At 46.3% G+C, this 15068-nt stretch overlaps 1 long non-coding RNA gene across 1 annotated transcript in view; it reads left to right on the plus strand.

Moving 5' to 3' along the window:
• Nucleotides 1-14318, plus strand: part of LOC136313077 (uncharacterized) — an 86044-nt gene extending 71726 nt beyond the window's left edge. Inside the window, exon 3 of the long non-coding RNA XR_010727096.1 lies at nucleotides 14251-14318. This is a non-coding gene — a long non-coding RNA (uncharacterized lncRNA). The remainder of the gene's footprint in view (nucleotides 1-14250) is intronic.
• The last annotated feature ends 750 nt before the right edge of the window (nucleotides 14319-15068 follow it).

Below are 15068 nucleotides of genomic sequence, written 5' to 3' on the forward strand. Positions count from 1 at the left end.
ATCCATCTATTCCAAGGAAACAAAATAGCAGGAAGGAGGCTGGGGGCACAAGGGCCAGGGCCTTCTTGGGGGCATATTGCCTTCTTGGAGATATAGTAACTGTAAGTAGGTAGCATTAAGAAAGGAAGAATGAGCCTGACCAGGTGGTGGTGCAGTGGATAGGGTGTTGGCCTGGGACACTGAGGACACAGGATTCACACACCAAGGTCACTGGTGCAGGCTCATCCAGCTGGGACTTACCAGCTTGAGTACGGGGTCCCCAGCTTGAGTGTGGGATCACAGACATGACCCCCTGGTTACTGGCTTGAGCCTAAGGTCACTGGCTTGAGCAAGGGCTCCCGGGCTTGGCTGGAGCCCCCCATTCAAGGCACGTATGAGAAAGCAATCAATGAACCACTAAGATGTCACAACTATGAGTTGATGCTTCTCATCTCTCTCCCTTCCTGTCTGTCTCTCTCTCTTGCAAAAAAAGAAAAAAAAAAGAAAAAAAAAGAAAAGAAAGGAAGGAAGAATCTGGTATGGGCTGGTGCTTGCAGGCAATTGTAAATTTTTTTATTTATTGATTTTAGAGAGGGAAAAAAAGAGAAAGATACATTGATCTGTTCATGTATGTTCCCTGACTGGGAATTTAATCCACAACCTTCATGTATTGGGGCAACAATCTAACCAACCTAGCTATCCAGCCAGAGCAAGGAATTGTAAATTTTTTAATGAAATCCAGGATTTTTATTTAGTTTCTTTCTTAGAGATGTGTTGATGTGAGAATAGGACAATCAACATCCAAGGTTATAAGGGGGCACATGTCCCTGGAGGGACCCAGGAATTCCTGGAGCGGAGCTAAATGTGAGAACACTCTAGGTCTGTGAGCTGTCTAGTGTCAGGCAGCATCTCCCTGGTACTGGGCCTCCTCACCAGCCCCCTGGCTCTAGACAACTGCCCTCTCTGCAAATGGGTCCTTGGTTCCTGCTCCCTGAAAAACTTGAACTTACACAGACATGGCCTAGGGTTCATCTATTCATGGCACTGGACCTAGTAGTTCAAGAGCCACTATAATCCAAGGAGACTCCCTACTGGCCTCTTTGTGAAGATCTCCTGGGAACATTGTGCCTCGTGCACCCTTGTCAAAGTCCTGAGCTTCAGGGCCACTTCCCACAGGTGTTTGTCTGGAGGCCCCATTGGGAACTTGTTCTGAGCAACAGCTGTCAATACTTAGGAAAGGGGTGAGAATGGAGATTTGGGGGAAGGCTGCTGCAGCACCTCATTTCCCTTCCCCTAATGGCACTGCTATTACCCGCGCACCCCCACCCCCAGGCCTGACTTTTCCTATTAAACCTGACTCTGCCATTTACTCCTATGTACTCTTGGACCCCTCTCTCATTTTCTGATCCTCAAAAGTGGAACAGGGATGACAAGAGCCCTTCCCTTCCAGGGTTGCTTTGAAAATTAAGTGGCACAGAGTTTGAGACAATAAACTATTCTGGGAATAATAACGATAATAGATCTTTTTTACCTAGATGCAACTAGACATCATAGAAAACATAGATGAGTGTAGACTGAAGATATGGTCTTGTTCTAGAAATGTGAGTGTGTTTTGAATTGATACAAGAATGAAGTACATTTCATTAAAGAAAAAATAAAATAAGATAATTTGTGTGTAGCCCTATAAACATGACTCATAGAAAAGAACCATAAAACAATCTGTATTTATCTCCCTTTGTCCTTTAAATGTATACTATGGGGTTTTTTTTTTTTCTTGCCTCTGGAGGAAATTTAAGCTAAATTCCCATGACTTCTTCTTTACCCTTTGGCCTGGCAGTACCTTTTGGCATTCTCCCTCCAGGAGACTCTTGATTAGGCTGTAAGACAGCCCCACTCTGGCTCTCTCTCATGTCAATGGCTGCCTCTCATTCACTGTAAATGTTTGCTCATCCTTTGCCCTTATGATCTCTGGACAGGCAGGTAGGTCCTGACATAGCTACTTTCCTAGCTGCCTGGCAAAGCCTTCTACCCTCCTGTGCCCTGCCATTGAGATTTCTCTGGCTTGAGTTGTCCTAGTTCACTGTATTCCTGAAGCTTCAGAGGACATGCATTGAGCCTTTTGAGTGTCTTACAGAAGCCCTTTTTCCAAAGCTTGAGGTGGGGAACAAGCATCCTTCACTATCATCCTGGGGGCAGGAGAGTCATGGCCCCAAGTCCCTGGACATGCCCACAAGTCCTGCACGCTGCAAATACACAGTACATGGCAGCATCCTCGGCTTCTGGTCCTGCCTCCACTGCCCTCATCCTGAGAAGTTCCAAGCCTTCAGTCCCAAAGCAATCCCTAAGTGACACAGTTATTGAGAGCCAAACTGGGATTCCACTCCAAGCCAAAATGTGCCTTTCTGATTTTTGCCAACTCTCTCCAGGGAGAACTATTTCTACCCCTACATTATGAGGGGTGGACAGATGAGAGAAAAAAGTGTACCAGCCAGCCACAGAAACATGATGGATGTGGCAGTGTCCCAAGCAGGCACAAAACAACCCCCACATTTGCTGCCCTGTTGTATAGTTTTTCCTATTAAGGACTTTCTCAGGGAACTCATTGAGAGAAGAATTATGAGGTCCCTTGCTCACTGTGACTAAAGGGGTTTCAGGAAGTTCCAGGCCTGGAGGCAGAATGAAAACCATGCCCCAGGAAACAGAAGAGGAGAAGGCTGAAAAGAGGAAAGCAATGGGTATAGGGGGAGGGAAGACATGAGTCAGAGTTGCACTGGGGAGAAAACTAGGGTCTGAGGGTCAGGCCAGAAGCCCTGGGGGGAGGTGTCTGGGTCCTGTTCTCAGAGTGGCCCAGGAGGAGACAGATGGTCTGGAAGGCCAGGCAGTACCCTAGGAACATCCACACTGGCAAGGCCTATCTCAGATGATTAAATGACAGCAGATAAATTTAACTAAATGTGAGTTATGGGAACACAAAGGGGAAGTGAAGAGAAATAGAATATTTTAGCAACATAAGGAAATGAGAAGAAAATGACTTTGCAATAAAATGTCAAACTTCTGTGCCTGGAGGAGATGTAATCTGGTCATTGCAGGCTCAGGGAAGCAGGGGAGCCTGTGGTTATTTTAATTCACTTTAATAACATATGGCCAAATTATTTTAGGACAGTGTTAAGGGACAGAATTGGGAATCAGAGAGTACCAGCCCTGTTAACGTGGGTATTTCATGTTTGTTGTTTTACAAGAAGCTGTACTTATATTCATCCATCCATCCATCCATCCATCCATGTTTATTCAGAAAGTGAATGTTAAAGCCTAAGGATTAAGAAAACAAAAGACACAGCCTTACCTGCCCCTGCATCCAGGAGATCCTTGTCAGATGGGGAGATAGTGAAGTGAATAGAAAGTTACAGTTGTAGGGCCACATTCTGGACCTAACACTTGGTGCTCAATAGAAGTTTGTGGAAAGAAAATGTATAGTTGAAAGGGTGCTTCTGAGAAGGCACCAGAAAGTGAACATCAGGCTGGGTTTTGAAGTATGAATAAGAGTTCACTCAATAGGCAAGTAAGTCAAAAGCAGTCTAGGTAGAAGGGACTGCATGTGACATGGTACAATGGATCACATGTAGCAAAGTGGTGCTGGTTACAATCATAAGGCTAGAAGGGATTGCCCCAGGAAAGGAGGACAGGATAAGAAGAGGAAAAGGGCAGAAAGAGGTACAGGACCAGTGGACCTCTGATGAGAAATAACACATTCAGGCAGGTAGACTCTGAAGAGATTTCCTAGCCCACCTAGGAAATAACACCTAGCTGACCATCACCAAAATCTCCTCTCCAGCTCAGATGCCTATTCATCCTTAGAGTCTCAATTCAGCATCACTTTCCCCAAGGAGTCCTTCTTTCTGGCTCAGGCTGTAGTGAGTCCCTCTTCCCTATGCATGCTCCCAGAACATCCTGTGCCACCAACCTAGTCACCGCCCATCTTTACCCCAAGGGTTAGCTTGTCAGTATACTTGCCCATCTCCCACCTGAGGCTGCCATGTCCAGCTCTGGTGTGTGCGTGCGCGCACGCACACACACCACTCATGCCTCCCTGAACTCTGGCCAGGCTGTCCTATCTATGGAATTCTGTCTTTAACTGGACACGGTCCATGTAGAGAAGTGGCTCCAGCATATGAGGTCTGACTTTAGGGCTGCTGGGGGACCTGACCATGGCAAGTGTTTTAATTTACATCACATAAGAATTTTTCAGTCTTTAAAGGGACTCTGGAAGTGTCCTGCATAAGAGCCTTTTGTAAGTCCCCAGGAGCCTGCTTAGAAGGGGTAGGTGGTTAGGGCTATTGTGTCTAGGTGAGAATCCAGAGAAGCCTGGACCCATGGCAGAGAACCAGAATTGTTGAAGATGCAGGGTGGGGAACAAATCCGCTGATGCCCAGGCCCAGGACAGAGCCTAGCAGTAGAAAGGCCAGTTCACACACCACCTCCTCCCTGGAAGTGTCCAGAAAAACATGCCCCCAAGGAAAATGACAGATCTGCAGTGCCCGGGATGTCCGCTAGGGGGAAGCGGGTGCTAAGCCAGCTGGCGTGTCGCCATGGTAATCAAAGGACCTGGAAGCTGTGTTATCCATAGCACAAGGCAGGTAGGTGGAGAACACATCAACCATGGCGTCCCGGATGCTGGCAGGTCAGTGACCATCAGTTCCAAGCAAAAGGCCAGGCAGGGACAAAAGACCCAGCCGACTTTCACCTTTATGTTTTCTCTCCTCTGCTCAGGTTAAACCTTTACCAGTTAAGTCAGACATAGCAGTTGTGGGGAAAATAATAAAACGGAGTTTTGGATTAGCCAAGCCAGATCATTTTACATAGAAAAGAGAAACCCAAAGAAGAAAAGACACTTGCTTGAGACCACAAAAGAGCAGTCCTGGAACCTGACCAGGCAGTAGCGCAGTGAATAGAGCAGTCCTGGAACCTGACCAGGCGGTAGCATAGTGGATAGAGCGTTGTTACTGGGACACGGAGGACCCAGGTTCAAGACTCTGAGCTCGCCACCTTGAGCGCAGGCTCATCGGGTTTGAACAAGGCTCACCAGCTTGAGCCTAAGGTCACTGGCTCGAGCAAGGGGTCACTTAGTCTACTGTAGTACACACACCCCCCTCGTCAAGGCACATATGAGACATCAATCAGCCTGACCAGGCGATGGAGCAGTAGATAGAGCGTCGGACTGGGGTGGGATGCGGAGGACCCAGGTTCGAGACCCCGAGGTCTCAAGCTTGAGCGTGGGCTCATCTGGTTTGAGCAAAGCTCACCAGCTTGGATCCAAGGTTGCTGGCTCGAGCAAGGGGTTACTCGGTCTGCTGAAGGCCCACAGTCAAGGCACATATGAGAAAGCAGTCAATGAACAACTAAGGTGTCGCAATGAAAAACTGATGATTGATGCTTATCTCGCTCCATTCCTGTCTGTCCTTATCTATCCCTCTCTCTGTCTCCGTAAAAAAATAAATAAATAAAAATAAAAAAATAAATGAGCAACTAAGGAACTGCAATGAAGAATTGATGTTTCTCATCTCTGTCCCTTCCTGTCTGTCTGTCCTTCTCTCTGACTCTCTCTCTCTCTCACACACACACACACACACACACACACACACACACACACACTCACGAGCAGTCCTGGAAATAGAGCTGAAGAGAAAAATAGAAAGGAAGAAAGTGATGCAAATGACCAAAGACCAATCTTGCAATATGTTTTTTAAATTACCATTTTTGAATTTAAATTGTTTTAAACCCCAGCTTTTGCCTGATGAGTTTTTATTTAATTTAATTTATTTTTTTAATGAGAGGGGGACAGACAGGAAGGGAAAGAGATGAGAAGCATCAACCGACACTTGCGGCACCTTAGTTGTTCATTGATTGCTTTTTCATAAGTGTCTAGACCGGGGGGCTACAGCAAAGCCAGTGACCCCTTGCTCAAGCCAGTGACCTTGGGCTCAAGCCAGCAACCATGGGGTCATATCTATGACCCCATATTCAAGCCGGTGACCTTGGGGTTTCAAACCTGGGTCCTCAGCATCCCAGGTGGGTGCTCTATTCACTGTGCCACTGCCTGGTTAGGTCCACCTGATGAGTTTTTAAAAAACCTATAATGCCACAGTGTAACTTAAGAGTCTCCTTCAGATAATCATGTGAATCTTTTTCTCCTCACCATTTTCTTCCTTATCCAAGTATTGTCTTTTTTCCTCTCTATTCCATCCATCAAATGAAGAAGCGGGCCTACCTGATCTCAAAAGCCATTATTCTTTAGAACAAAGCATAGCTTTCATTTTATAAACTCAGCCCAGATAGCTGAACACACAGTTTACTGGGTATACAAGAGGGCAAAGTCCTCTTGGGACTAGAGCCCACTTGACAGGCATATATTGCTATATCTGGGCCCTGGCAGGCTTAACCTAAGGGCAACCTAGCCCAGGTCCCTTGGGTTTGTGTATCTGGTTGTGATGTTTGAAAACATTAGCCATGAACAAAAAATTACCTCAGTGAGAATATTTGCAAGTTAATTAACTTGAAAGTTTATTTAAAACCTCAAATACATTAAGAAATAGCCTCTAGACATTCATCATTAAAGTGATAATTGGAGAAAATCTCAAGTACAAACAATTAATTCAATAAATATGTGAGACTAATCTTATTTAATTTCTAGTCCCTCACCCTTTCTTTGCACTCTTTCTCTACCTTGTCCTTGGCTTATTTTGTCCACTTTTTTGTCTTGAAGCAGAGTCCCTTGTTTGGCAGCAAAAGCCCTCAGACGCGATTTGCATCTTAAAGGACATGGTGGGATGAATCTCCCCATACAACCAACTAAGTCCCCTGGTCATTGAACAGCCCTGTCTCAGGAGGTACAGAGGTATCTGGAGAAAGCCTTCCTTGAATAGACAGTTTTTGTGACTCCATGAAAAAAGCCTAGGATCAAACAGACCAAGTCACTGGGTCAGGGCAAAGATGAGATGCTAGAGTGCTCCTGGGGCCCATCCCATCAAATGACATATAAGGAGACTTGATAAACAACGGAGCAAGAGTCTGGGCTGAGGAGGACTCATCTAGGAGAGCTAGGTGGCTGAGCCAGATGCCAAAGTGAGGCCGCCTGACCCATGGCTGTTTTTACCTGCAAAGACTACATTGCCCCTGAGGTGTCACCACTTGGCTTCAGCTTGAATCACTGCAGCTGGGATGGAGCAAAAGTCTGTGGAGTCCTGCCTGACCTGTGGTGGCGCAGCGGATAAAGTGTTGACCTGGAATGCTGAGGTCGCCGGTTCAAAACCCTGGGCTTGCCCAGTCAAGGCACACATATGGGAGTTGATGCTTTCTGCTCCTCCCCCCTTCTCTCTCCCTCTCTATCTCTCTCTTCTCAAACATGAATAAATAATAAAATAAAAATAATTAAAAAAAAAAGTCTGTGGAGTCCCTTCAGCTTGGCCCAGGGTGGCAGTCCTCCACCAGGGAGGTTTTGTGATGAAATTCAGACAGCAGAGGCTCAGAAAGCTTGGGCTACATAGATGCTCAGTGAACTTTTGTTGAATTAAAAAACATTTTCTGGGGCTTGTGGATGCTTCAAGCACTTTACTTGAGGGTGTGCTGGCAGGGTCAGTAATGATCAAATAAGTGACCAAAATCAAGTTTTATTAGATGTCACCACAGGGTGTCTGTGATAAGACCCTACATGTTCACAACTCAATTTGTGGGCCTGGGGGACTGATGTACCTTACCTACCCCCATATATCTGAGTAAAGAAGATTCATTAGGCTGAACCAGTGACAACTGATACAATTATACAATAGAATAGTACTCTGCAATAAAAAAGAATCAACTATTGCCCTGGCCGGTTGGCTCAGCGGTAGAGCGTCGGCCTGGCGTGCAGAAGTTCCGGGTTCGATTCCTGGCCAGGGCACACAGGAGAGGCACCCATCTGCTTCTCCACCCCTCCCCCTCTCCTTCCTCTCTGTCCCTCTCTTCCGTCCCGCAGCCAAGGCTCCATTGGAGCAAAGATGGCCCGGGCACTGGGGATGGCTCCTTGGCCTCTGCCCCAGGCGCTAGAGTGGCTTTGGTCGCAGCAGAGCGACGCCCCGGAGGGGCAGAGCATCGCCCCCTGGTGGGCAGAGCGTCGCCCCTGGTGGGCGTGCCAGGTGGATCCCGGTCGGGTGCATGCGGGAGTCTGTCTGACTGTCTCTCCCCGTTTCCAGCTTCGGAAAAATACAAAAAAAAAAAAAAAAAAAAAAAAAGAACTATTAATGCACACAGTGATTTAGATGGACTGCAAGGGCATTATTCAGAGTTTTATAAAAAATAAAAAAAAGTCAATCTTGCTGGACCAGCCAGTGGTGCAGTGGATAGAGCATAGGCCTGGGATGCAGAGGACCCAGGTTTGAAACCCCAAGGTCGCAGGCTTGAGTGTGGGCTCATCCGGCTTGAGCATGGGATCATAGACATGACCTCATGGTCACTGGCCTAGGCCAAGGTCACTGGCTTGAGTCCAAGGACACTGGCTTGAGCAAGGGGTCACTCGCTCTGCTGGAGCCCCCCCCCCAAGTCAAGGCACATATAAGAAAGCAGTCAATGAACAACTTAGGTGCCGCAACGAAGAATTGATGCTTCTCATCTCTCTCCCTTCCTCTGTCCCTATCCTCTCTCTCTCTCTAAAAAAAAAAAAAAAAAAAAAAAGGCAATTTCAAAAGGTCACATACTGCAGGATTCCATTTATATAACATTATAGAAATAACAAAAGTGTAGAGATGGAGAACAGACCAGTGGTAGCCATGAAAGAGGCATTAACAACAGGTCCCTTCGCCTCTGCCCTAGCTGGGTCAAGGTCCCACTTGAGTCCCACAACACCTGCCCCTCAAGCAGAGGGGCAGCCTCCTGCCCACAGGTCGTGGCTTGTAAAGAGGTTTCAGGGCACCATTCAGGTATCTGGAGGCCCTCACCGATCTCCTTGGCCTGGCCGGAGGAGTGCCTTGAACTTCTATTAGACCTGCTAGGCGTTCTTGTCAGATGCAGAACCCAGAATCTGGAGCTGACACTGTGGCAGTTGTCATGTGAGACATAAAAATGTGTCTCTCGATTGGCTGGGAGGCTTGTTTGCACCCGGCCCAGCGCTCCCGACGTGATAATCAACCAGAATGTGTGGACCGCCTGGAGGAAACTCGCCACTCCGTGGTCTGTGCCTTACCGCAGGTCAGTAAGAGAGGACTCGGACCCCTGACCTTAAGTGGCAGAACCCAGGCGTGTAGGGCCGGGATTCTCCCTTCAAGAAGCCTCCCCCTCACTTCTTGGTGCTCCCAGCCGTCTGTCCAGAGCGCTGACCTGGAACCGAAAGAAGGGGACTGAGCCTGGGACTCGGGGATGCTGTCGAGAGCCACTCATGGTAGCTCTTGGACTCCACGCAGATGGACTATACACCCGTTCCTCCGAGAGCTCCATTCCTCCCCACAGCTCAGAGACCAGCGTGACTTCCAAAGTGGCCATCAGTGGATAGGTATCTGTTGCATCGCCCACCTCTGTTGCACCCGGACCTTGGGGGCACTGGTCTGGGAGCTTAAGGGGTAGTTCTGGTTTGGGGCTACATTTTGGAACTGTGAGGAGGCTCCGGTGAATTCCCCCAAATGTGTGCCTCAGTCTGCGAGTCCCTCTAAGCAGAAATCCAAGCCAATCAATGGACCGCTGTGAATGGAGGGGCTTCAGCCTTCAAAATCTCCGATTGGTTTCCTTTCCCACAGCAAATCCAGGTTTTATAAATATTCCTTGAAAAAAATCTAAATATTATGTAAAAATTTAATTAAATTATCTTTGCACCATTTTGCTAGTCTACTACTGCTCTTGAGTGCCAAAGTCTTACACACTCACCTCCAGCCCAATTCTGGTTGTCCTCCTGTCTTCCAGATCCCTTCTGAGCCCTGGACCTTGTAATGAGTGACATATCTATACAAATTTCATTCATTCAAAGGTAATCTATCTTTGTGTGTATGTGTGTGAGAGAGACAGAGACAGAGAGAGACAGACAGAGGTTGAGAGAGTGATGAGAAGCCTCAACTCATAGTTGCAACACTTTAGTTGTTCATTGATTGCTTTCTCATAGTGTCTTGACCCAGGGGGCTCCAGCTGAGCCAGTGGCCCCTTGCTCAAGCCAGTGACGTTGGGCCCAAGCCAGCGACCATGGATCATATCTGTAACCCCCTGCACTCAAGTTGATGAGTCTGCTCTCAAGCTGGCAACCTTGGGGTTTCAAACCTGGGTCCTCTGCATCCCAGCTCAATGCTCTCGCCACTGCACCACCACCTGGTCAGACAGAAATCTATCTTCCTTTTTCCCCTCTCTACTTTAAAGATACTCTTTGATATTTTTCATTTTCACTATGATGGAGGATTTTATTTGTTTATCTGTCTTGGGATGTTGGTACTCCAGGTTTTATAAGTTTGTATCTTTCTTTTTTTTAGTTTGTATCTTTCATCAATTCTGAAAATTCTCACTCTTTATCTTTTCAAAGTCCCCTTCTCTTTTTCTAGAACCCAGTTAGATACATTATACCTGCTTTTTTGTTGTTGTTGTGTTTTCATTTCTTTGGACTTTTGTTGAATTCATCAGGTCTATTTTCTGTTAACTGACTTTATTCCCAGCTTGAGTTTATTAAAGTAACTTTTGAAACAGACATATCATTGTAAATTCTGTAGCTGAGAACTTCCTATATTTGAGGTTATGAATCTGATTATACTATTTTTTCCTACTGTCTTTCATGGGCCCTTGTTTTCCATGGGTGTTTCTTTAATTTATTGACTTTAGAGAGAGAGGAAGGGCGGGAGAGAGAGATCGCTTTGTTATTCCACTTATTTGTACATTCATTGGTTGACTCTGCATATGCCCTGACTAGGGACTAAATCCTCAACCTTGGTGTATCAGAATGATGCTCTAACCAACTGAGCTCCCTGATCAGGGTTCTATATATGTTTTGTAATTCAAAGACTGTGAATTCATATCTCTTAGGATCATATTTGGGGAAGCCTAGGCTGAAGGCCATTTCTTCCAGGCAGAATTTGTGTTTCTGCTGGATTTCTGGAAGCACTGTTAGGCTGGGATCAACATATAAACTAAATTCTCAGCTTGCAGCTTTTTAGAGGACCTACAGACTGTGGATTTAGGCTACAAATCCATATAGGGACCAGCTCGTAGTTAACAATTCTCAGGGGAGATGTTTTCTGACTCTTCCACTCAATGCCAAGGTTTGAAACAGGCAATTTGCCAGTGTTCACCTGTGGAGTCCCAATTTGTATTGTTCTGTGTGTGGATGGCATTTGAGTTTCATCATTTGGTGCCTATGCCTTCAGGGCCATGAAAAACAAAGCTCTGGCAAATGACTTCCAGGTGAAAACTAACTTTCTTTTTTCTTTTCTTTTCTTTTTTTTTTTTTTTTTTACAGAGACTGAGAGTGAGTCAGAGAGAGGGATAGACAGGGACAAACAGACAGGAACGAAGAGAGATGAGAAGCATCAATCATTAGTTTTTCGTTGAGCGTTGCAACACCTTAGTTGTTCATTGATTGCTTTCTCATATGTGCCTTGACCGCGGGCCTTCAGCAGACCAAGTAACCCCTTGCTGGGGCCAGTGACCTTGGGTTCAAGTTGGTGGGCTTTTTTGCTCAAACCAGATGAGCCCGCGCTCAAGCTGGGGACCTCGGGGTCTCGAACCTGGGTCTTCTGCATCCCAGTCCGGCGCTCTGTCCACTGCGCCACCACCTGGTCAGGCTACTTCTTTTTTTAAAAAATTTTTCCGAAGTTAGAAGCAGGGAGGCAGTCAGACAGAGTCCCGCATGTGCCTGACCGGGATCCACCCGGCATGCCCACCAGGGGGCAATGCTCTGCCTATCTGGGGCATTGCTCTGTTGTAGCCAGAGCCATTCTAGTGCCCGAGGCGGAGGCCATGGAGGCAGAGGCCATGAAGACGGCCTCAGCGCCCAGGCCAACTTTGTTACAATGAAGCCTTGGTTGTGGAAGGGCTTCAAAGAGAGAGATAAAGAGGAAGGAAAGGGGGAAGGGTGGAGAAGCAGATGGACGCTTCTCCAGTGATCTCAGTGTTCCAGGTTGACACTTTTATCCACTGCTCCACCACAGGTCAGGTACTTTTACATCATTTTTGGCCCCTTTGCATTCCTTATGAATTTCCCAGGTAAACAGTTTTAAAAGATTTAAAAAATATTTCATCCACCATCAAAGTTTAACCACACTGGCAAAAATGGAAGTGCATTTATGAGTTCCTTAGTGGAAACCCATAGATACCTGACTTGGAAGATCCAGCTCCACTTCAACCTCCCCCAGTTAATTCCACAGCTTCTTACTAGTCAGGGGATTAAAGCTCAATTATTTTCCAGTCATCCACTTCCTACACAAACAATGAAATCTCATGCTGCTTATACTCAGCCTGTTCTCTAGTTCCTCTTACCCTTCCTCGGGGAAGCATTGGAGTAGTTTATAAACCAGGGGTCGGGAAACTTTTTGGCTGAGAGAGCCATGAATGCCACATATTTTAAAATGTAATTCCGTGAAAGTCATACAACGACCCGTGTACGTTACGTATTATCCAGTAAAAATTTGGTGTTGTCCCAGAGGACAGCTGTGATTGGCTCCAGCCACCCTCAACCATAAACATGAGTGGTAGGAAATGAATGGATTGTAATACATGAGAATGTTTTATATTTTTAACGTTATTATTATTTTTATTAAACATTTGTCTATGAGCCAGATGCAGTCATCAAAAGAGCCACATCTGGCTCATGAGACATAGGTTCCCGACCTCTGTTATAAACCCTCCCCTTCTTGCCTGAGCAGGCGGTGGTGCAGTGGATAGAGCTTCGGACTGGGATGCGGAGGACCTAGGTTCGAGACCCCGAGGTCGCCAGCTTGAGCATGGGCTCATCTGGTTTGAGCAAAAGCTCACCAGCTTGGACCTAAGGTTGCTGCCTCGAGGAAGGGGTTACTCGGTCTGCTGAAGGCCCACGGTCAAGGCACATATGAGAAAGCAATCAATGAACAACTCAGGTGCCACAATGAAAAACTAATGATTGATGCTTCTCATCTTTCTCCATTCCTGTGTGTCCCTATCTCTCTCTCTCTCTCTCTCTGCCTCAATAAAAATAAAAAATAAAAATAAAAAGATGTCCAAACCCAAATAAATAAATAAATAAATAAATAAACCCTCTTCTCTGGTCAGAGTGGCTTGCTTTCTCACATTCATCTTGGGAGGGTGGGCAGTAGAACATCCCATTCCCCACTAGGTGGAGGCCTTGCTATTCTGAAGAATTCTTTCTTTTTTTTCCATCTTAATCTCTTTTTTTTTTTTTTTTTAAATCTTTTTTTTTTTTCTTTATTCATTTTTAGAGAGGAGAGAGCGAGGGAGAGAGAGAGAGAGAGACAGAGAGAGAGAAGCGGGGAGGAGCTGGAAGCATCAACTCCCATATGTGCCTTGACCAGGCAAGCCCAGGGTTTCAAACCGGCGACCTCAGCATTTCCAGGTCGATGCGTTATCCACTGCGCCACCACAGGTCAGGCCATCTTAATCTCTTTATGTGGGAAAAGGAGTGGCATTAAGGTAATGCTTAATAATAGCAGGGCAAATTCAGCACCCTGGTCCTGTTTGTAAGATCTGAGATTATCTACCCCCAAATGTTTCGCCTCTCTTTAGAATGCAGAATAATTTAATTTCAGCTCTGGGTCCTGGTTACTAATTCTGAGACAACAGGAAAAATTTCTCTTAACTCTAGTAGTAAGGGACTCCATTGCTGCTCATCCAGGGGCTCCCATCATACTCAAAGTCCAAACTTCTTATCACAGCCTCCAAAACCTTGTTCCATCAAAGCACCCCAGCCTAACTGTCCTGCCTCTACTCCACTCACTCTCCTCTTCTTCACTCTGCTACTGCTACATGAGACATCTGTTTCTATTATAAAACACATCAGGCTTATTTCCAGCTCAGGGCTTCTGCACCCTCAATGCCTTCAGACGGTAATTCTTTTCTCTCTCATGTTCCTGCAGTTGCCTCTCTAAATCTCAGCTACTAAGTCACTTACCTAAGAGAGGCCTCCTTAAACTACTCATTCATATTTTTGAATTATGCTTTCCACTTGTTCCAGAGCAATATATATATATATGTCAATGATAGAAAGCACTAATTTTTAAAACATTCGTAGTGTAGAGAACATTATTTTTTTTTTTTTTACATTTTTTATTTATTTATTTATTTTAGAGAGGAGACACAGAGAGAGAAAGAGACACAGAAAGGAACAAGAAAGAACAGAGGGAGGAGCAGGAAGCATCAACTCCCATATGTGCCTTGCCCAGGTAAGCCTGGGGTTTCGAACCGGCGACCTCAGCGTTCCAGGTCGATGCTTTTACCCACTGTGCCACCACAAGTCAGGCGAGAACATTAATTTTTTAAACATCCATTGTCTTGATAAAGCAATGTAACAAAAGGAACACTTACTTGCAATCATGTTCTACCATGTGAATATCTGATACTTTAATAAATTAAGTCTAGGGAATGTAGACTGGTTATTTGTAACATATAAAACATAATTATTGGCCCTGGCCGGTTGGCTCAGCGGTAGAGCGTCGGCCTAGCGTGCGGAGGACCCGGGTTCGATTCCGGCCAGGGCACACGGGAGAAGCGCCCATTTGCTTCTCCACCCCTCCGCCGCGCTTTCCTCTCTGTCTCTCTCCTCCCCTCCCGCAGCCGAGGCTCCATTGGAGCAGAGATGGCCCGGGCGCTGGGGATGGCTCTGTGGCCTCTGCCTCAGGCGCTAGAGTGGCTCTGGTCGCAACATGGCGACGCCCAGGATGGGCAGAGCATCGCCCCCTGGTGGGCAGAGCGTCGCCCCTGGTGGGCGTGCCGGGTGGATCCCGGTCGGGCGCATGCGGGAGTCTGTCTGACTGTCTCTCCCTGTTTCTAGCTTCAGAAAAACGAAAAAAAAAAAAAAAAAAAGAAACATAATTATTTAAATCTGATAGTTGTACCTGGCTTTCATCTATCTTGGTGTTGAAAATTTCCACCACTTATAGCTTGTC

The sequence above is a fragment of the Saccopteryx bilineata genome, chromosome 9 (assembly GCF_036850765.1).
Source record: "Saccopteryx bilineata isolate mSacBil1 chromosome 9, mSacBil1_pri_phased_curated, whole genome shotgun sequence".
Taxonomy (NCBI): domain Eukaryota; kingdom Metazoa; phylum Chordata; class Mammalia; order Chiroptera; family Emballonuridae; genus Saccopteryx; species Saccopteryx bilineata.